The sequence below is a fragment of the Monomorium pharaonis genome, chromosome 10 (assembly GCF_013373865.1).
Source record: "Monomorium pharaonis isolate MP-MQ-018 chromosome 10, ASM1337386v2, whole genome shotgun sequence".
In the NCBI taxonomy this organism is placed as follows: Eukaryota; Metazoa; Arthropoda; class Insecta; order Hymenoptera; family Formicidae; genus Monomorium; species Monomorium pharaonis.
The window spans coordinates 4,411,326-4,432,920 of NC_050476.1; the positions used below are offsets into that span (position 1 = coordinate 4,411,326).

The 21,595-nt window shown below is 41.3% G+C and overlaps 2 long non-coding RNA genes across 5 annotated transcripts in view; one reads left to right on the forward strand and one right to left on the reverse strand.

The window, feature by feature from the left end:
- LOC118647587 overlaps positions 1-21,595 on the reverse strand; it is a 440,336-nt gene that overhangs the window by 124,768 nt on the left and 293,973 nt on the right. The window lies entirely within an intron of this gene.
- LOC114255369 overlaps positions 16,079-21,595 on the forward strand; it is a 76,303-nt gene continuing 70,786 nt past the window's right edge. Inside the window, exon 1 of the long non-coding RNA XR_004964789.1 lies at positions 16,079-17,275. This is a non-coding gene — a long non-coding RNA (uncharacterized LOC114255369). The remainder of the gene's footprint in view (positions 17,276-21,595) is intronic.

Sequence of the window (21,595 nt, forward strand, 5' to 3'; positions counted from 1 at the left end):
ACATTTTGATTAAATTTTATGCTTATGATAAACTATATAATAAATTTGCGGATATTAATTTATGAAATATTTAAAATAATGTTTAATTCAATAAACACTCAAGACACATATACAACAAATATTTAAAGTACGTATTTTTCTGGTAGTACAAGAGTACAGAAATTTAAATAAATATTACTTGTTTCAAGTAAATAATAATTTAAGATTATTATCAAGAAAATATTATTCGTAAAGATAATTGTTACTTAAAAAAAAAACTAGAATTGCGTAATCGCTTTCCTTAGTATTAAAATAATTTTCTATTTATATTTTTAACGAAATAGATAACGTCTACAAGTCTTTATTCAAACATATTTAAATTCATGTATTGATCAAAGGCAAAGAACATGTAGCGAGATAAACGCATTTGAAATTCGAACTTGATCTTGTAGAGATCAATGCACCACGTCGTTACAGATAACACGTAAAAAAAGGAACACGTAATGGTGTTCCAAGAATTCTATGGATGACGGCGAAGTGCAGACTGCAGAAACGACGCCGACGGAATCGACGATCGATTCGCCTCGACCACGTCGTTATCATTACTGACTAGAGGGTAGAGTTCTGCCGAGGAAGAAGAAAATGGTAGATCGTGACCGTATTTATGATGCAGCAGCGCAGAGGGGAGGGGAGGAGTTGGAGGACAGTTGGACGGTGGTGCGGCTCGCGAAATAAATCGTTAACACGCCGATTTCTCAGTGGAAACGCCTACGGCGATTTTGAATTCCGCTCACACAATCCGGCGATGTCAGGGTGTGTCGCAGTGGGACACTCGTGCTCTGTCCTGCGCGTCGTTGAAATGGTCGTGCGAGAAACGGGAGCGGTAGGATGAGTTCTGGCAAGGTGCGACGGCACTTAAAATTACAAGACGCGTACGAGCTGCCGGAACGCGGATTCCGCCCTATCGAAAAGTCTTCCTTTCCTTCCGCGTGACCGCTCCCGATCATCCCAGACTCGACTGCGAATTTCCATCTCACACACGAATCCTAGGGGTAGATTCCTAGGAGAATCCACTACTAACTTCCGTCAGCAAACCGTCACCGGATTTACATTATTCGTTGTAAAATTTGTTCACAGCAGCGTAATATAATTCGAAGCTAGGAGACTGTAACTGCGCGATCTCGCTGCATCCTTACAGGATTTTGGCGAACCTATAAACCGAATGTAAAACTTGATTTACCGCCCGTACCAAGTACGTGAGCAGGGACTACGAAGGCATTACGGAAGACTGGTTTCGCAATAGCGCGGATTTACGATGATGGGCATCCTCGTGGCTTGCATTTCGGACACGCGAGAAAATTGCATGTTCGAAATGGCATTGCGAGGCAGGGGCACGCTGCCCAAGGGGCGATACCCGCGCGATGCTTTGTCACGTTTATGACGAACGAAGGGAATTGCATACCGAAACGAATGCACGGAATGCCAAGATGTTGACTTTGCCGAGAGAAAATCTCGCGCGCGAACAGCTACCTAGCGAGATGTCGCGAGCAAGGAGAGAAAAGTCATAGCTCGAAACGAAATTGATTGTTTGATTCGCTATTGCGATTGCGTCGCTATTTGCACGCGTTGTTCGCAAAGTTTTGCGAATTCTCGCGGAAATTCGTCGCGGTCGATTACCGACAATCGAATTTTCCAGTCCGCGCTCCCGCGGGAATTCGCCGGGATAGTATCGGAGTTTACAAGTTTCTTCGATCTCGCGTGGCGCCCACCATCGCCGAATCCGCTCGATGAGAGTGTCAGGGTGAGTTGGCGAATGTCGTCGCGTCCTTAGCGCGAAGTTTCGGTCAAACGGATTTTATCTCGCGATATAAATCACCGTGATGTATCTTGCGCGCGTTCCATGCCGATTACGTGTTCTTACGGCCGATTATAACGACGTTAAACACGTCGTGTAGGTCATAAAAAGTTGGGAAATGGCCAGTTTACGAGAAAACGCGAAGGACACGTGTACAAGACGCGATTAAATAAACGTTTAAACGTTTCGCGTCAGTTTCCCCGTGCTAATCGATATCATACAATTGGAAAAGCGAGGTGCTGCCTGTTATGTTATTTCTGGATAAATTCCTGGAGTTGTTTTCTAGAATGAAAATAATATTCGGATAATGCCGTTTCATTTGCGCGCGATGTGGAACGCGCGACGTGTCGCGAAATAAAAACAAAAAGCGCCTGAATATCGCGGCGTTATCAACGCGAGTCTATGTTCGCGTTTACGAGCGTCGGAAAGAGGAAAAATGCGACGGGAATATACAGTGGCGTCGAACCGGGCTGTGTTTTCAAAGGCCCGGCATTTTAAAATCCGGATGACGTATTTATCCGGCCGAATAAACGGAAGCCGTTTGGCGAAATCATTCCGACGAGGCGCGACGTTAATGAAAATTGTAGCCTCGGCATTGACTGTTCCTATCACCGGCTGCGCGTACGGTCGATTAAGCGTTACTACCCAACGCCAGCTTAATTACGCAATCTACGCACGCGGGGATTATTCGAGAATTCATCCCGGTAGTTTGTTAACGCCAATCGATCGGCAGTCTTTTTAATTTCTGTCGCAAATGAATTGCCCGGCCACGAGCCGGGCAAGGTGGAAAGCGCGCGCGTGCATCGGACGTGCCGGTCGTGATTGCACCGAAAAGGCAATAAACCAATTCGTCTTATTACTCGACCGATCGCAATTATCGGCGATGCATCGGCGGCGGTGCGGCGCGGCGTTGGCGGTGGCGGGTCCCCGCTTTGTTTCTCCGCTGCAGTTTTCCAACCGGAGATTTATGGCGGGACAGCGGCGCAAGATCTGCGGTAGCGGCGCAATGGAAGCGTGGAAAGCCGGAAAAGGAGAGGAGAGGAGAGGAAAAGTCGATGCCGGGCGATAACTTTTTTCCGTTTCGCTGTTTACGACCAGTAAAACTAAGATCCCCGACTACCAAAAAACCGATAATGTCTCTGTACCCGCCGTCTGTTACTCGTTCGGATGCCATAAAATCGCGGTAATGCTGTAATCACCTTTTCCTTCGGCCGTTTGCAATCGCCACTCGTTTCGTCGAGAGAAAACGAAATGAGCAAGACTGCAAGACGGAAGGTGTACCAGCCGTTTAATTACCGTCCGAAATAATCGCGTACAAAGACTGTCAAAAAGTTAATCACATTTCCATACATATTTTAGATTAAAAATTTCAGGTATGATTTCTTTCTAAATATAATCGATATAAATCATTTGGGAAAAAAAAACATAATAAACGACAGAGTCCTATAAAAAAAATTAATAACAAGTCTACTTAATATAAAGAACTTCGTACGTAAGACATGACTACTGGAAACATTCATTTTGCCAACTGCCATCAATTTTGTCGCTAACAACAATCAGGTTACGAGGTGATTCGTTCTGATTAGTTGATGCCTGACCTACGGAACAAACGCTGCATCATCGCCGTCGGCGCACTTTCTCGTGCGCCGTAATACATGCGGATTATTTCGATCCGTCCGGGGTAGAGGCTCGTACCATCGGGGCTCTGCAGACATGCGTTTCGTGACGACCTAGAATTTCATGTCACCCCGAGACCGCTGGGCTAACGTATGACTCGGGAAGTTGCCGCGATAAAAAGTGAGGTTTGACGTAGCGCGGATAAAGGATTATGCCGATTAACAGCTATGGTTTAAGAAAAAAAGAGAAAAAAACGCACACGAGGTTGCGTAGCGACGTCACGAAGGTGTAATCTACGATCTACGTAATAATCGCATTATTACGCGGCGAGCCGTATATCTCGGAATTTATATCGGACATGGAAACTGGAACACTGGGTTAAGATTAAGACAACGCGTTGCAGACGCATCGATCGCACGAGATTACAGCAGCCCGTAAAACATGAGAAAATTTGATGGAACTGCGCGCTCAGCGAGGACGGGGACTAGATAAGAGGTCGCGGCCACGGCGATAAAGTCGGCTTTGTTTTATTAAGCGATAATGCACGAGCGGATAATAAATTTTCGGCGGATTAACGGTAGATAAACGGCCCGCTATTATGCACCTACGTATACCAGCGCTATACGTATAAATCGCGCACGTCATGCGGTAAGTATAGCCGCGCGATAGACGAGTCCGGCGTGTACGATGTTCCGCGCACACCCACTTCGTGCATCAACGTCAAGATGCTAGTTACAGGTCGATTCACGGCGACCCCTTCGAAATAGATACCGAAGATTATGCATGAAGTGCAAGGGAGAGTATACTCGGTAGCGGTTGATCGAAATGACGAAGAAGAGACTGACGTTACCTCCCCCCATAATTAGGCGGTAATAGTCGGTAGATTAGCCGAGGGGTTCAGCAGTGGCCGGTTATAGTTTATCGCGTGCAACAAGCTCTATGTTTCTGCTCTGACCGCGACGAGTTTTCTCTGATTTTCTCTCACTGCTTCCTGTTCCCGGGGCAATCTTCTTCCGTCGGTCGTAGTCTAGTTTTCGACTTACGGGTTACCGCATCTAAAAGCGACAAGTTTCGAAGGCTTCGCTATTCGACCGAGCATGAGATGTTCTAACCTTCTTCCACTACTTGCTCTCAAGCCAGAGTTCGTTATTCTAACTCTACCACCCTGGCCCAGTCTCGAGGGAGTAGCCGGATACTTACGAGGATTTGCCAAAGTTGGAAGGTCGATGGGCCAAGAAACGGAAACTGATCATGACAAAGGGTGGACCGAGGGTGAGTCTACAATTTGCGGAATTCAGAGATTCGTGTAATTAATGGCGTGACGGCCATTGGATTTGCCGTGATTTGTGTTACCTGTCGCTAATCACGGCTTTATATTCCTACTTCTATCTTAATCACATTCGATTTAATTAATTTTGATTAATTAAATAATTTTAATTCAATTTCAATCAGTTTTACATTATAAATCCTAATGTATGCGTAAAAACGTACATACGAACGGACATGACTATCAATTATTCAGTGATCAACTTAGTGATAACTTCGTTATCAATTGTGAGAAACGAAAAGAACGACATAGAGATTTTTAACAAACGCGATCGAAGTGTTGCAACAATGCAACGTTCGATTCGACGTACGACTGACTCTTGTTCCATCATCTAGCGAAATTCCATTCGATTTGCTCTTCATTTCTTTTGCTTGCCGCTCGCTCTCGAAATACAAGATGATGCGCGTTGGTTTGACTCGCACCATTACATCGTGGTAGATATCCGGAGAACACGTCTTGCAAGCGGACATTTCCTTTCTTTGTTTTTTTTTTATTTGCCTCCATCTTCACAGTAGATCCCCCTCTCTAACCAATTTCTTCAGTCTCGTGTTGCTTTTTATCGCAACCGCCTTCGAGGCAATCTTTACATCGGTGTCATTGCCCGGGCTCGCCATCCTTACTCCCGCCTTTCCATTGACCTGTTTCGTGACCCACAATTACTCCTTGAAATTGACTCCGACATCTCTGCTCCCGGGGGTTTATTGAAACTTCATACCTTCCTCGAGACGGTAGAGCGCGTCGTCTTCTCTATATATCTATCTCTGCTCGCCCCTATGCCTCTTTATTTGTCTTTCTAAGTTATTTCGATTCTTTGTCTGTAGAATAGCTTCGATTAGAGTTCGATATTTACGCAAATCTACTTATCCTTTATTTTTTTAAGTCGTCGCTTCGATACAGATTTAAAGTTTTGATTCAATTAAATTGCTAAAGGTTCCTGCTATTATTATAAGTAAATCTCTCAGAATTAAATATTAATCATTTTCAATTAAATATCGTTTCATGGAAATATCTCGTTGATAAACGATACGATTCTTCGGTGAGCGCATATACATAGATGATATAATTTAATAACTTGGACGATAATTGCGCGCGGACATAGCAGAAAAAATAATCCTCCAATTTCCAGTCGATTTGATTGTCGTTTAATCAAATTTTGAAAGCCATTTTGAGATAACCCGATTTCAAGCCACACACAACAAATTTATCAAATCATCGCGATGTACACCGATTATGGGCTCGATCGCCCCTCGAGCCGCAGCAGCATTTTTCTTCATCACTTAGAGGTGGGAAAACTTTTCTCCCCATCTTCCACGGTAAAGTTCTCTCCCCTCGTGGGATAAAGATTAGAGCTGTGTTTTCGCGAATGCTGCTCTTCCCCTCTGATATCGGAATGACTCGGAACTGATGCACATTTCTCTTTCTCCCCCTAAAAATTTGTCAAACCTCTCGAAGCTCTTAAGAAACATGCGAAAGCTACGGAGTTCTTGCGCAAGCATACTCATTAAGAATATTTTATCTTTTATCTAATGATTAAGTATCGTTATACAATATATGTTTTTGTTATCTGAAATTTTTTTCTGACACATTTTCACTGACAAGTTTTACATTTGATGTTCAAAGATGACATTTCTCATGTAATATCGTCTAAGATACAATTACAGAGATAGCGATCGTTTAGCTGATCTGGTATAAAGTAATTTGGTATTCTACCACGCGCGCGCGCGGGAGAAGTTTGTTTTAAAGTTACAGTCATGATATCTCGCGCTGAGAGTTATAAGTTCGTATTTATTCATTCATTTTGTATACACGCGGCATACATATTCATGTCTTTAAGAAAAGACAGAGCAACGTAACTTTACTGAATATTCGTTTGAAGATGAACGTCTAACATCTGCTCCGAAGACGTGTCCGGAAATACGGTAAATGTCGAAGCAGTTCTACTTTGAAGCAGTAATAACTGCAACCGACGAATGCCTTAAAATATAATAGCTTGTCCCAAGCTTTTCTGAGAACACGTCACTCGGTATCAATGCCGTTTCAATGGAATATTTAATGAAAGTCAGAAAAGCAAAGGGATATACAGTGGACGACTTAAGAAATTACATTCCGTCATTTGTATCCAAGCTGAAGAAACTTCTCCGCGCTATTAGTATAACGACCAGTTCTCAACTTCTCCACTCTTATCTCTGCGTAACGGTAATGCTCGCAGCGGTTTCTTAGAAAAGGATCCCTCGAACCGACGCCTAAGAATTTGCAGTTGCGATTGCCGTAAAAATTGGAAATATCACGAGACAATAGAGCGGTGTAGATACATCTGGTTCCCAAGACGCGGATATACGATATCGTATCGTAGCTGCGCGAATGCAAGAGAGTATAGAACCGTAGAGCTAGCCAGGGAGATAGACGCAGGGGACGAAGTGAGGCGGATATGGGCGAACGCCGGCAAACGGCAGTATTAAGTTTATGGGTGCATTGCGGTGGTTCCAGACTCTTGGCTGGCTGGCTCCAAGTATAAGGGATGCTTGGCATGGGAGTCACGCGCCCCGACAATTATTTCACCCTTCCACCGAGACCAGTACGTTCTTCCTTCCTCGTCTGCCTCTTGCCTTCCCGTGCTCCCGCGCTCCTTATTGGTAGACGTTGCAGTCGCAGGGTAAGTCGGCGTAGCGGTGACTCACCCCTCCGCCGCCCCTTTCCGCTTCTCGCGCCTTCCTTTCTCGAAGTACAGAGTTCTAATGTTAGCCGACGCCACTAATCTTAGCGCACCTGGCCCTACGTGTATTGCGCCGGCAATCGTCATAATTATTCGATAACTCATGGCGAAACGCAACGCGTTCTGTGGCGCGACAATCCTGCGGCGTACAAAGTGTAGCCGTCATAAGAGAATAATGGCTAATTAATTCTTCTGTTAGGATATGGTACATAAATATGTTGTTTTAGACTTGTTGCTTCTTATTGCTTCGCACGAGATTCTATATGTGATTAAATCAACGTTTCGAAGAATTCTCCTGTAGGATGTGCCTAAACAATTTGTGATCGCGACTGAATGTAATAAGCGCTCATTTTCTTTGTTGCATTAATTAGTTAATAAGTTGTTAATTAAAAAAAATTAAAATAAAACTTTGACATATTTAAATTTAATACAGGAATGATGCCGCATAAAATTGTGACAGTTTCATATAGATAACAGAAATCAAGCTATCATTATCTCGAAACTTACAGCAATTTTCCAGTACATGTATCATACGATTTAGCTTCGTCCTAGAGACTTTAATCGTGCTACATAGGAATGCACCGCCTCGTAGGTGATGGTGTTCCGTCAACGGTAACCAGTGTCCTGAGAGAGAGAAGGCTGATAAAAAGCCGTTAAATCACACCCCAGGAATCTAAATTATCTTCCACCAGGAACGCGAGCACTTTGGTCACGGTGGTACCCGGGGCCTGGGAATTTATCGAACGCTAACCACCGGGCAACATTCCTACTCGAAAGTATTCCGTAAAACAATTCAGGATGAACGACGTACCGTTTTCCGCGGATACGGTGATCTATCGTCGCGAGATTGATGTAACTATTCAAATGCTGCGCAATTGCTATTCCGTCATTTCGTACGTTCGTTCGTTCGTTTGAGAGAAAGAGACACTGTTTTTACGTTGACGTTTCGCGGTAGCTGTAAATTGCTTTGCAAGATTAATGCAAACCGGAAATTACCGTTGTTGTGGAAACTCATTACCGAAAACGCCGTTCAAAAATTGTCTCGCATTTTCTTCATGACGTTCCGCCCAATTTCCGCTTTGCTCGGTTACTGCCCAACGCACGTACGGCCTTTACGTCTGACCTCTTTAAAAAGATTCCTCGTTGCCGAGACTTCCGTCGTTATCTTTCTCTTTCCGAGTCTCCCATTCCCTGTTGTATCGATTTTTTTTTTATCAATACTCTCCGTACGTGCATGATCAGGAGTCTTTAATCAGGATTCCCTTTAAGAATACAAACAGGACGGAAATCATATGAAGAATTATATGGAGAATAAAAAGACATTTTCTAGTACGAGAGAAAGTAGCCGAAAGAGAAAAAGCTGCTGACTTCTTCTCGGCAAACGAAAGCGAACCATTGTCCCCAACATTGAGCCAAAGTAAATAACTCTCGATTCTCTCTTTGCGAATCCCAAGCGACAGGCAACGTGCATCGTCGCTTGGCCATCTTGAATCAGCGTCAGTTTATGTACTGGAGGGAAAGAAAACAACTTTGCCGTTTCGTTGCCGACGTCAACGTTAGCGAGAGTTTCTTGGCGACTGCCGAAACGACGACTATAACATGGAATGTCGGCAACGAATCAATAATGTAGCATTTAATTTAAAATTCACCACGCAAGTGACTTCTGTCTTACAAACAATAGTTGGAGATTTATTTTTACAAAAACAAATAAATGATTTACTTTATCCGCGCAGAATTATACAACTTTAATTAAAAAAATAAACTACACACACATGTTAGAATGAGTATAATTAAAAGTAATAGACTGTCATACTTTTGTACTCTTCAATTGGCATTCTGAAGAAATAAAATATATGACCCGACTGCTACAGCTACTAAAGAAAACAACGTCTCGTATTTGGGATTGCTACCAATTCTATGCTAAGCACGGAGCAGCGGAGGAAATGCGATGTTTCAGCCAGTTCCCTTTTTTTTTTCGACCGAGAAAGGCAAACTACACAAGAGCGGTTACCACGCGCGGCGGCTACGTTGAAACGAGAGCGGGGAATGTGGCGGGAGCTGGCAATTATTCAAGTAGAATTATAAAAACAAATAGAGTCGGTTTCTAGACACCGGAGTTGCGGGGGTGGTCGGCGAGAGCAGGCACGGGGTGTCGGCGGTGGTCTGATTCAGTGCCGGGTTACGCTGGGCTACGTTGGTTCGTTCACATAAATATGAATGCGCTCGCGGCTCTCATTAAGTCTCTCTGCCTTCATTTATTTGCCCTCCCACCCTCATCGTTCACGATTCTTACTTCTCTTTCGGGGAACCATTCAACCAACGAGAGCCCCTCGTGCATTAAAACTTTGATTCTTGTGCGATAGTACGAAGCCAAATCATTTAGATCATAACTGATTCTTTCAGTCGAATTTAATAAACGGTTAAATGGAGACTTTGAGTATAAAGAAGATTAATCTTAGATTTTTAAAAGCCATTATGCTACCATGGAGATATGTTTCTACGAATCTACGAATTATATTCTTTCTGGTCAAAAGACTTCTTCGCCTCGTCATTTAATAATCTAGCACAAAGTAATACTGTGTGTCTACCATTAATCTTCCTTTAGATGCAATTCAAATCTATTTCACTGAAATCCAGTGACTCCCTTCCCCCCTCTCTCTCTCTCTCCTCCACTCTCCTCATCCCACATTTCCCTCTCTTTCTCCTCACCATTCTCCAAACTCTCCCATCTAATTTGCCCACTCCAGCGCTGCCATTATTTCCACCGAACGAGTGCCCGGTCCTATAAACCGGGCTTCTATAAAACCGTCCGCAGATTCACGACTTCGGCTCTCGAGAACGCCGCGACATAACAGCCAATGCAAACGAAATCGCTGGTGGCTACGACGGCGGACCCTCACATAGCAACGCTATCAAAGTCACATTCGTCGACTGCTCGTCGTCGACGCCGTCGTCCCGTTGTCATTCGCGAGTAATGAGAGACGTTTCTGCCCGGCAACGACAGGGCTGTCCCACCCTCGAGGGACAGCCGCTATCCGCTTCGGAGAGTTCGGAACGTTGCCGGATCTCCGGGTGTTTTCGGCATCCTCGTCGCCGGTCCTTTGCTTTACGAGCGGGAGGGAGAGGGGCGGAGAGGAACCACGACGGAGTTCCTATTAAGCGACGCGAACTCCCTTGCCGATCTTCGGGAATATATCGCGTGATTATTATTTATGCCCCATCCGAAGCACTCGCCGAGTGTACGCCGCGCGACGTCATCAGCACCTTTCTCTCCCCCAGTCCCACCAGGTTCTCCCTTGGCGTTACGCGTTTGAACGCCTTGCCTTCCACCTCTCTCGAGAAAGAGCGGTAATCCCCGCCGATAAATCAAGCGACGTAATCTCGCGCCGCCAACAAATTTCACGACGATTGAACGTTTCTCAGGAAGGAGGACGTTTCGCGATATCTCTATGTTCGACGACATATATTTCGCATCCGCGGTTCTCGCGCGTAAAGTCGTCCTCCTCGATAAAATGTACATTATGGATTTATCCTTCCATCACAAAGAAGGCAACATGCAGAAAAATATAAAACGGGTTTTTTTAATGTAACGTTGACTACTTTAAGTACATGTTTTTTGTCCAAGAACAGATTGCACCTTTATATAGATAAAACAAGTTTTATCGCCTTACATTTTGCAGTGTCGGTATAACGAAGTGCATAACAAGATACGATTTCCAATTCGAGTATATTTTTACGTAACGACATAGATACGATTCACTTCTGAGACAATCTGTTGCCTTGGCAAGTTACAAATACACTCTGCAAACATACAGAATTCGCGTACTTATAGATTACCTACATTTTCAACTGAAAAAAACCTCGCCATTTCTTTTCTTCGCGGAACGATATATTTTGAAAGGTTAAGCAGACTCTTGTGTCTTGCACTTGCCTTGCAAAGTGTAAGAATTCTCTGTGGAATTAGAGAGAAAAAAAAAATAAGAACGCAAAGCAGATAGAAAACAAAAAAGAAACGAGCGAAATTTTCACGGCAGAACATTACTCGAAGAGAGAAATAGAGAAAGGAGATCAGGTCAGCGATAGAGAAAAAAAGAATGAGAACACGCAAGGGAACGAGAATCAGAGGAGAGAGAAAGCAAGAGTGAATGAGACAAAAAAAAACGTGAGGTTGGTGAGAAAGGACTTTTCAAAGGACCCTCGAGCTCAAACGTAGCTTTCATCGGCTTATTGTCCGCTAAACACTGGAGTCGCGCGTCCAGGTAATAAAAAGGGATTCCTTCCTCTCGCGAAAAAGTTGAATAAAATAGCAAAAAAAAGAACTGCTCCGGACCCAGAGCCGACAAAGGGTGCGTCTCCTCGCAACGGGGAAGGAGTAGGAGGAGGTACGAGGCTGGGAAACGGAACGAGACGAATCGAGAGAGGAACGGAGACACGAGCGGAGGGATTCACGACAGCGAGAAAAAAAGAACAGGGCGAAAGAGATGAGAGCACGCGGCAAGAAGAGAAAGAAAGAGATACGGAAGAAGCCGAACGAAATAAAACATCGAGGGGGGTCGCCCTTGCTTTATCGGGCGGTTAATGAAAAATAGCGACACCCTCTCGCCGAGTTCTATCTCCCGCTGAGCGTCGGATTGCTTGCTCTTTACGCTTCACCCCTTCAACCCCTGTTCCCGTCCGCTGCTGATCCCCGGCTTTCACTCTCGTCTCTGCGCTCTTTCTCTTACTCTCACTTGCACTCACCGCGCTTCATTCGCTACCGTTCGCCTCCGTGAGATAGGTTTCGCGTGATTTTCGCGCTCGCCCGCTGAAATTTCTGTTCGGATTTCATGCTGCGACACGTCATATTACAATGTCCCGCCGTGCCGCGGAAATAACCACCCTTACTCGCGCACAACATCGCACGTTTCCTTCCCTTTTTTTTTCCTCGTCGACGGTAACAATTTCGTGTTGCGCTACGTTTAAGTAAAATCTTTCATTAATCTACGATTCTTTGTTAAAAATTCTATGCAGTAGGTACGCGTAAAATAATATTAACACGTTTGTATTATTAAGCGCAATGGAAATCAATGCTCGATCCAATTTTTACGGAACGGAGAAAAACGCGGCAATAGAAGAGGGCAACAGAAAAATAAGTATAATCGGAAGTCACCGCTTCTAAGTGAGAATTGTTAGAGATCCCTGGTGGCCTATTTCAAGCTACTACTGTCTTTAGCCCCATCTCGAATCCCATGGGTCTTCTCAGAACTGACGAGTCTTTCGTCGTCTCGCATCTCAATCGTTCCTCCGTGGCGTTTCTTTTTTTCCTCATTCTCGTTCTTTCTTGTTCAGCTAAACCGGCTCTTCGCTTTTCAAGAAGTTCAGGAGCAGAATCACGGATCGCTCGCGACTTATTATTTTCCACGATACAACGCTTTACGGATTTATTCTTCATGTGATAGCGAGTAACTGTGAAACGTTTTGAGAAACTGTAACGCCACACTAACTCAATACCAAACGTAAAATATTCTATATTCTCGATAAATGATTTCATTGTTTCCTGCTCTTATTAATTTTCTACTTTGGTGTCAAAAAATATCTGCTACGCGTGAATTTCAAGGATGCCGGAATCGCCATTTAATTCTTTAAATTATTATTATTAGGAAGACGAATTTTGGACGTGCGTGTCCTTCTTCATGCAATTCGTGAGAGAATCCGCACATAAATCGTCTGTATTTTCCGCATGATTAAGTGCTAGGTGATTTTTGTCAGGTCCACGCAAACCGGTTTTTCGACCGGCACTAGCCACGTTGTAAAGCAATTATTTGTTAGTAATTGCGGCACCATCCGAGCATCCGAAGGTATGCGTGACATAAGCGCTTGGTAACGTAATTAGGTATTCGTGCTCTCTTATTAATCCGATCTCAAACTGATGCTAGGGTCAACGTCAGGTTCAAACATCTCTCACATGCAAGAGCGAATTTCATGTAAGCGCTTAAAAAAAAAACTACTTTACGTGCCGTAGTGAATTTCGTGCAACTTTGGCGAGAAAAGGGTCGCAGCGGTGAAAAGTTAAAAAAAAAAAAAAAAAATGAAGAGGGGTAATGGGCGCCTACAGACGCGTTACAACGTGCGGGCCGCGTCGTAATCGACGGTTTTCAAGTGGCTTGTAATGAGGGTACATACAGATCGAACGTGTTCGTGCAATTTGAATAAATACGCGGATGTCGAGGTACCGTCCTTTAAGTCGATTGCATGATCGCTGCTCGTACCTTCGACGCGAGGCAACTTTGTAATTTGTGCACCTCTCAAACTTGTGTTTGCATTGGCGAAGGCTAAGTGGAACCAACCACTCGCGCCAGGAATAAAAAAATACAATGATTGACGGACAATTAAAATTTACATCTTATATAAAATGGTACAACAATATATTGAATGTTTAATATTTATAATCGTAAATTTATGATCAAACAATTTCAAATATTAAATAATAATTATAGCAACTAAAATATTTTATCATATCGAGAATTGTAAATCAAATTATTATTCATAAAATTAAATGTTTGATTTTTCTGGGTAGTTTTTTTCACGCAATCTACATTTAATTATTAAGAAGCTGTTTTTAGCAAACAGTTTTTATGAAAAAGCCTCTATTAACTAAATTAATAATATTCTAATTGTGTGTCTATTATTTATAAATTTGTACGATTACGTACAAATCCGCTTATTATTTTTCAATGGCTATGGAAATACTCGGCCGCAATATAATGATGCACTTGGCGGCAAAGTGCAGCAAAATGGAAATTCGAGGAGCAACAAATCGAGGAAACTACCACGAAGATAATGGACTTGCGAAGGGATGGGGGTTGCGCCGTCGGGAAAATAAATCAGACCGCGGGTCTCTGGTAAGGTTTAGGTACGACGGAAGTAGGGTTCATGATCTATGGACACCTCGCTATTTCCGGCCAAAAATCCATTATATATTACACTTAGTAAGGCGCAGCGATGCGTCCGAAAGTTACGAAAGCCCTAGCCATCTCCCTTAGCCATGTCAGGCATAACTTTAATCGAGTTGTCTCGAACTACGGCGCCCGTGACGGAAATACGTAAATCAGTAGCGAAAATATTCGATCGCTGAACGTAATCAATATGCAAAAAAAAAAGATCATTTAGTAAAATGCACCGCACTCAGAAAACTCGTATTCAGAAAAAAATACTGCTATGCGTAAGCGCATTACACATATAAATTTTAACGTACATACTTTTATATACAGTTTTTTTGCAGTTATATATATTTCCATAATTTATTCTAAAGATTAATTAAAATTAAATTTTAATGCAAAAATATCTAAATCAAGTATAGCTTTAAAATTACAAGCAATTAATATTGTCCAAAAAATCAAATCTAATATTTATTTGAAAAAATTGTATTTCAATGAATAATATATATTTATTTAATAATTCTATTCAAACGTAAAATACTTGAGTATTTTTAATTTTTGACACAAATATAAATTATATATATGTATATATGTAACGGTTCAAATTTATTAATTAATTACTATTTAATAATTAATTGCTATTACATTATTATATTTAATATTAGCATAAGAAATGCAAAATTAATTTAATTAAATCAGCTAATTAATTAATTAAGCTATGGAAATTAAATAACCAATGCCATGCAAACATCAACAATAGATAACAGATCGATTGCATCTAATTATCTGAGATCTGAGAAAAACACACAATTCCATAAACAATTTGATTAACTTTTATCTCAGAACATATTACAAAAATTGTAATAAAATATTTTGTTTTAGATAATATAAAATTAATTTATCAATAAATGTTGATAAGCTGTGAATGATTAAGCAAAAATTAGTGCGTAATAAAAATTACTAATTATTAATTAATTAATTGTATTCCATAAATTATTTAAAATTATTTCCTGTTTTCAATTTAGATTTTGATAAAATTGAATAAAATATAAATTTAATTCTTATATAAATTTATATTTTATAAATTTAGAGAGGAATATATAGATCTATACCTACTTTTTAAATAAAGATTGTTATATAAATAATTCAAATAATTTCACAGCTTATCAATAAATGTTGATTAAGCAAAAATTGGTGCGTAATAAAAATTACTAATTATTAATTAATTAATTATATTCCATAAACTATTTAAAATTATTTCTTGTTTTCAATTTAGATTTTGATAAAATTGAATAAAATATAAATTTAACTCTTATATAAATTTATTTTTATAAATTTAGAAGAAAATATATAGATCTATACCTACTTTTTTAATAAAGATTGTTGTATAAATAATTCAATAATTTCGCAAATAAGTATAGAATCATAATCGTAAGTATATCTAATATGCAAGTATAAATTTGGTAAAATTATTAAAATTAATCCTTCTCTTAAAATAAAAAAGCTATAGATATATGCGTTTCACGTTTCATTATTTAAACAAATAATGAAAAATGTATAGAATACAAGACGCAACTGTTAATAAAGATGCAAATATTTAATTCTATAAATATACGTTAACTTTAATCTTTATTTTTCTCTAATTTTTAGAAATTAGAAAAAAATTAAAAGCAAGATAAATCGAGATTAAAATTGATCTACATACGTAGAAATAAACATAAGTTGACTGGTAAACAATTATATTTGCAAGTGAAATGCAAAAGAAATGATAAACAAGTAATAAGTAACTCACTTGATTCATTACTCCGTTGTCGCCCGATGCCCTCGTCCTGCTCGTCCAGGCCTGCTCCCCTCCTCCCCTCCTCCTATCCTCTGTGGCACTCACACAACGTTCACTCGCGGAAATGAGGTTAAGCGCGACCGCGACACTCTGCGCCCATTGAACACCGGAAGAGCGACGATCACACGATACTTTGAACACCATGCCGACGCGTTAATCGTACAGACGAGTCGCGACGAAGATACGTCTCAACGAGAAAATAATACGTAACGTGAGAATAATGACTCCCGCACACACGGAACGCGACGCGATGCTTGCCGCGCGACGCAAGTTGACACGGCAGCTAATCAATTTACTGCCTTTACATAAGAGCGAAAGAATGACTGCGGCTACCGCGTTTCCCTGCACGCGACGAGCGTTTCCGCGTTTCCTGTGTGCAGCAGAATCGTAAAGCGAGAGGAAGACGTACACGGCCGTGCGCGCGTATCGAGAGTTTTCCGGTGTACGCGACGCGACGAGAGAATTCGAAACGCAGCTAAGTTCATACCGACGCCACCCGCTACACGGTGGAGCTACACCCGCACTTTCGCGTGCACTAATCGCGACCGCCGCGCTCTCGCTTAATTCAGTTCGTATTTTACTCGCGTTTCGGGACGATTATTCCTAGTATTTCGTACTGTTGTGACACTTGCAACACGAACGGGAGACTGGAACACAGCCCGCGATTTGGAGGAGACTATCCGGAAATACAATATCGAAGCATAACATCGGTCGATCGTGTGCTCACACACAGATTTTCGAATAAATACGTGTAGGGTCGCAACACAACGTACGCGTTCCCAACAACTCTGTTCGCGTGAACGTTTTCAATCGCACAGTTCGTAGATATCAAGATACGGCTCCAATTACTTACTTATTGTATGCGTCGCGACGCCGAGTCGAACAGGAATACAAGAGTCATCGCGGAGATACGAGAGTCATCGCGGAGATCAGCAAATGTGAATCGACCGTCTCGCACTGGAAATTCCGCTGCCGAATGAAGGTTAAGATGGCTGGATACGATGTTAATCGATTTATCGGACGTCGGGTATGTAGTCAAAGAAACAATTCTCATCCTCGTATTAACTAACTTTAAGTTTATTTTGATCGAGAAAGTATTTATTTAGTAAATATTATGTCGTGTTATGTCGTATTGACAAATTTTTGCGTCTCAAAGGAAAAATTGTGTAGTTTTTAATAAATTAAAATATGTATCTAAGAGCCCAAATTATAATAAATCACGAAAATAAAAGTTAATAAATTTAACAATTATTATTACGCTTGTAAATTGCTGGATTGCTCTTGAGATACAGTTTAATAATAAAATCATACACAGAAAAAAAAAGTAATATAGCCAATAACATATGTAATTGCGGGCTGCCAACTACATAAAATACTCAATGCAATAATATTTATTGTTAATGCAAGTACAGTGTTGATACTGCAATAGCATATATTATTGTATTGAATATATCTGTTGGCAGTCCGCAACTACATATCTTATTGGATATATTGCAGTTTTTTTTTCAGTGTAGTAAATTCAAATAACCTAACCTATACATGGAGAGAATTTTCTCTTAAAATTTACTCTCAAAATCTGATAATTGTGGAATTTACTAAAAAATATAGTAAAATTTCTCGAGGTCACACATTATTCCACAATTATCAGATTTTTAGGATAAATTCTCATAAAAGAAAATTCTCTCCGTGTATAAATGAGAGTCTAATTATCTTTTGCTAACAAATACAAATATATATACATACTTGGTAGAATTTTTAAATATTTCAAAATAATCTTTTAGCTCTTATATCTACAACATGAAATTTTAATACCATTATATTCGTAAGCGTAAAACTATCGCATTACCGTCTAATGGAACAGAATAATGCACTTCGTCGAAAAGTTAAAATAAAAATAAAAATATGCAAGGTAAAAACTATCTTATAAGAAGCGCGTTACTAGCATATTGCTTACGGAAGAGTCAGGGACGATTAAGAAAGTATAAGGGGAGGAGATGGGATAATTTAGTTTACTTCACGTAATTCGGCTAAGCCACTAATCAGATTCTGGTAATATGCTGATCTAGACGAGCTCCTATAATCTTCAGTTGGGCGTCTTCTCGTTATATTTCGCAGATAATAGGATTTATCATGGAAAATTTCTTATTTCATGGAACGGGGAGCATCAAGAATGACGAATATTTATTTTGTATACGCTTAATAATTATACGCGAAATAGTCGAAACAGTGGCCTTTGAGAAAGAAAGTGGATAAACGTTAAACGGCTTTCAAGTTCGCAAAAATTGCACGCCGCTCAGCGACATTATAATGCTTCGAAAAGAAAGTCATTTCCAACGGCACAAAGGTTAATCGCGCCTTTGTTTCGCAATATTTGGCGACTCCATTGTAGGCGTTTACGCGTAGCCGTGCGCTATAAAACACACGACAAAATGAGCATTTTCTTGGACGCGAAAATTTATTTTGATCGAGTAGGTGCGCGCAGCTTCATTATTTATTGCTCACAATACATGCCGGATCGCACCGCCCTTCTCTCCCCGCTTTTCAACGAAACTTTTAATTAAAGTCTGTAAATTTACGTTCAGCCAGACGTGATTCTGTTAAAATATTATTTTGCAATTTCAGCGTTATCGACCAATTCGGTCTTGCCGTAGAATAGATTTGTTACTAAATGGCACGCAGATAAGCGTCCGTACTTTCTGACTCGGTTCAAAAATATTTCTGCGAAACACGTTGAATTGCGTCACGCGAAGTGGAATAGCTTAAAATATTCGATATTAACGCGGCGCAGGCAAAGCGCGAAATACTGCTTTCATAATGGACAGACGTGTGAATAGGCGCGTAGAACCATGAAAGCTATGTTTTTTTCATCGTGCAACGCACATCGTTGTGCGCAGCCACCCACCCACCGCTTCAAAATCAACCTCAGATTTTTCGTGAAATTCATAAAGGCTAAACGTCTTTTTAAAAATCTCACTTTGATTATGCGAAGAGGAACGCGGAAATAAGAAAAACGCGAAGTAAATGCTGTTATTTAAGTTTTCTGTTTGCAACGTACATTCCGTTCTTTTGTTCGTACCGTAAAAAAATCGCCGAAAACGTCGGACGCGCGCCTGTGTGCGCGAAACTTCTGCCGTGGAATTTACCGGGTGAAGTGCCATCGGGTTACAAATCTACGTTTTAGCCAGAGTCGTCCGCAGCAAATCATCGTTTGACGTTTCATTTCGACGCATTTCCCATCAGTGTAACAACCAACGGTGGACGATCGTACGCAGGAAGCGCGCGGACTTCTACGCGAAGAATGGCTGCGATGTGTGCTTTAAAAAGCGGGTGAAGTCGCGCGGCAATACAAACAGTTGCCGGTGGCATGCCATTCGTTAAACGCATTGGCGAGAGAGAGAAATAGAGAGAGAGAGAGAAAAAGAGAGAGAGAGAGAGAGAGAGAGAGAGAGAGAGAGAAGGGAGGGGCAGATCGCTTTGCGGAAACGCTTCGTGCAGAAGCTCACTCGAAGTTTCGAGCGCTTATCGGTCCCTCAGATTCGACTCGTTGAGTTTCTTACCCAGGCGTGACGTGGAATCACCGTTTTCCGAGGTAACGTATCAATTCGGACTTCGAGCAGGAAAGAGCGAAGGGAATAACCGTGCGATGGAGAAGAACGTCGCGGAAAGCGAAAGTGCACGTCCCGAGGTTGTCAATACCTGGAACGTGTCTCTTTCAAACACCATTCACCATTTCTGTCAAATACCTCGCGATTCACTTATTTACCTAGATCCGTGTCATTTTTCGATATAAGAGTTTTCTCCCCGGTGTTTCTTTCCAATTCTGGTTTAGCGCAGTTCCAGGACACACATTCCTTAATTAATACTTACGCGCGTATTTGAGTATTTCCTATCCTGAACACGATTATGCTGGTTCTTGTAAATAGATCCTCGAGATCTACATTATCGTGGACGCTCGCGGAAACGATTCACGCTGGATATCACGGCCTGTCGCACGGCTAACACGAAAATATTGCAAATTGGTGCCGTCGCCCTTCGCGGTTTTATCGCGGCGATAAGACCTCCGATCACGGCCCGAGTGCCCTGTATCTCAGCAGCGGAGAACGTGAGATGAACGGGCTACGTGGCCATTTTTGAACGGTCCTCATTATCCAGATAAGCCATCGTATCGTTCGCGTAAACGCTATCAGGTCATAGCGATAAATTTCACTTAAAAAATGGAACGTTGGAATATGGCGAGCAGATATGGCGAATCAATCAGCGTAGTTTATCGCCATATCTTCGTCATAAAGTATCAAAATGACGCGTGAAATCTGTCACTTTCAGCTTGTTTCTGCGATCGGCGGATTTGTTTTAAAAAAAGATTTATCACAAAATGAGATGAGGGGAGTTGAATTTTTGTATAACGCAATGAAGGGACACGTGTATCAAGTCCTATTACGATTCTGCGTGGATTGGATTTTTGACGATTGAAAGGCCGACATCGAAACGCCAATTTGGGGCCGTGGCGCAAACACAGACGGAAAACAAACAGGATAATATCGTTTGGCTTCAAAACGTTTCCGCCGACCTCAGCTGGTTCGAGAATATTACGACCGGTGCCCAATGGCCGCCGCTGGTACGAGATTCAATTCACGTTCGATATAATTGTGAATTCAAGAATTTTCGTTAAATGTCGCGCGCGCGTACTCGGACGACGGCGCGGCGTTTCGCTATCAACTTTCATATTGCATGATATTATACGTAAACTGATACTCTTGTTTGCAATAGGGACCGACATCAATATGCCGAAATCTGTTATTAGCGTCATCATATCGGCCCATGTCAGCATGGTGATGCCAATCATCAAAATGTGAAATATGATATTTCAATTCCATTGTCAAATTATCCGCGGAAACTCTACCCGGCTTAACGTCGCGGGACAAAGCAATAAAAAAAAAAACATACATTGTTCGTTGCTAAAATGCCGCACGATGTAATGGACAATTATTCCACTATCATCCAATAATAAAAAATAAAAAAAAGTTCTAGGTAATATAGAAGTATTAATTCTTATTTAGGTAAGCAGGACCTTGTAGCTTTTTGTATCTTAAACGAAACTTATAACCTTTGGGAAGTTGAATGTCTATAATAAACAAAATTCTTAAATTTTACAAATGTCAAAACTACAAGTTCCATTTAATACATAGTAAGGCTACTTTTCACTTGCTCGCACAAGGGCTGAATGCTACTTATTAAAAATAAAATTTTAATCTGAGCGAGAGTTAAAACTTCAAGATTAGTTACAATAGGTAGTTACAATCGAGGGTTAATAATTGATATTGTTCTTTTTATGAAATAACGTAGAACT